General features: G+C 41.3%; 1 non-coding gene across 1 annotated transcript; it reads left to right on the top strand.

The window, feature by feature from the left end:
- Positions 1 to 694: 694 nt before the first annotated feature.
- LOC114694141 lies at positions 695 to 801 on the top strand. Its single transcript, XR_003734670.1, has one exon. It is a non-coding gene; the product is annotated as a U6 spliceosomal RNA (small nuclear RNA).
- The last annotated feature ends 1,213 nt before the right edge of the window (positions 802 to 2,014 follow it).

Here is a 2,014-nt window from a genome sequence, read left to right on the forward strand (position 1 = left end):
ATTTTCTCTCTGAGTTTCTTAGGGTGTGTCAGAGCCTTCCCCTGTAGCCCAGACTGCTATGGAACTGTCTGCACCGTGAGGTTGGCCTCCACTGCGTGGCAGTCATCTGCCTCAGCCTTTTGAGTGCTAGCATTACAGGGAGGCACCATCATATCCAGGGAGTTGACAGCTAATGCTGTAGCAGTATTTTCTTCCAGAGACAAGCCATCTGCATTCCGAAGCTCCAGCACACATTCCCATGTTATAGAACACTCCCTGTACTCTCCCTCTTGTGTGGCCTTTTATGACCTGCCCCATGTATGTACTGTGTCCATGTGGTAAATACCCATGGATGGAGTTAAATGGAAACTCTGTGAGGAAAGGGAGACAACTATATTGTTTGCTTTGCTAGTATACTGGGATATTTACTGCCCATTAATGCTACGTGGTATATTAAAAAACACTCATATTAATGTTATATAAGAACCCTAAATAAAGGTACAGTGCTGCTTGAGGATTCATTATGTAAAAACACAAACAATAGAGCAGTGGCCAAGATAAATAAAATGCCCTTTCCCTGAGAAGCCTCCATTATAGGGAGGTGAAGACAACAAATCAAGAAATAAATATATAACAAAACAAGCGATAGATAAGTAAAAGATATGTGATAGTAGCAAAACACAGTAATAAATATACATATAGACATATGCTGCAGGTACTTGCTTTGGCAGCGCATATACTGAATTTGGAATGATATGGAGAAGAGTAACAGGGCCCCTGCACAAGAATGACATACAGATTTGTGAGGAATTACCTATTTAATACAGAGAGAGAGAGAGAGAGAGAGAGAGAGAGAGAGAGAGAAATGTAGAAGGTCAATATGATAAGGGTTCCAGGTAGGCTTTGAGGAGATGAAACTGACACATGCTCAAAGAGGAGGAGGACTCTGTCTGCCTGAAGTCAGCCCTTTCCTTCAGACAGTAGTAACATAAAGTAAGGAAGCAAAAGCTTGGCCTGTGTGTTTCAGGAAAATGAGTAAGGCTGGTGTGTGGCTGCAGGAGAGACTTGGTTTAGATCGTGAAGGACCTTGTAATACCTGGCAAGGACTTGGATGCTGTTGAAGGTAGGAAGTCCTTGTCCTGGAGCAGTGGTGATGCGGAAGGACAAGTGGTCAGTTGTGGCTAGTATTTGAGTTAGGGCTTCCTGAGCATGCTGATGAGGTTCCTGTAAAGGATGAAGAGTCAATACAAAGACGATTCTAGGGGTTTCCATCAGGTCACCTGGAAAAACGGCATATTGTTCATTGAGATAATAAAGAAATGAAAGCCAAAAAGTAGACATGGACACAGGGAGGCTTTCTTCTTAAGATGATAAGGGTTCAGCATGTGTTCATGCTAATAGAAATGATGGTAGAGATACAGAACTGTGTGTTGACTGGGTGAGTAGGTTGTGGTGCTAAACAAGTGATGCCTCAGAAAGGTCACCCTATGTTTAAGAAGGAAACATAAAGAGTTATGGATCCAGAAAGGGGTAGATTTCTTTGAGTATATGCCCAATAGTAGTATAGAGTTGTAGTCGGACCTTTTTGTTGAAACTGCCAGCTTCTCAATAATGATACAGAGACTTATTATTGGTTATAAAGCTCAGCCAATAGCTTAGGCTTATTACTAACTAGCTCTTACAACTAAATTAATTCATTTTTATCAGTCTACTTTCTGTCTCATAGCTTTATTACCTTTACTCCATGCTGCTCCCTCTCCGTCTGGCTGGTGATTTCCCCCTTCTTCTTCCCAATGTCTTGTGTGCCTGGAAATCCTTCCTAGCTTATTGCCCATTCAGCTTTTTATTAAACAAATCAGAATGACACATCTTCACAGTATACAAAAAGATTATCCCACAACATAGATCCTATTGCTCAAGATAGCATATATGTGAATCATAGGCCATGGAAAAAAATCAAGCTGGTCCTCACCAAGAAGCAATATTCCTATTGGATAGCTTTTACACTACCATAAGATGCTATGCACTTCGGTAA

The sequence above is a fragment of the Peromyscus leucopus genome, chromosome 9 (assembly GCF_004664715.2).
Source record: "Peromyscus leucopus breed LL Stock chromosome 9, UCI_PerLeu_2.1, whole genome shotgun sequence".
Taxonomy (NCBI): Eukaryota; Metazoa; Chordata; class Mammalia; order Rodentia; family Cricetidae; genus Peromyscus; species Peromyscus leucopus.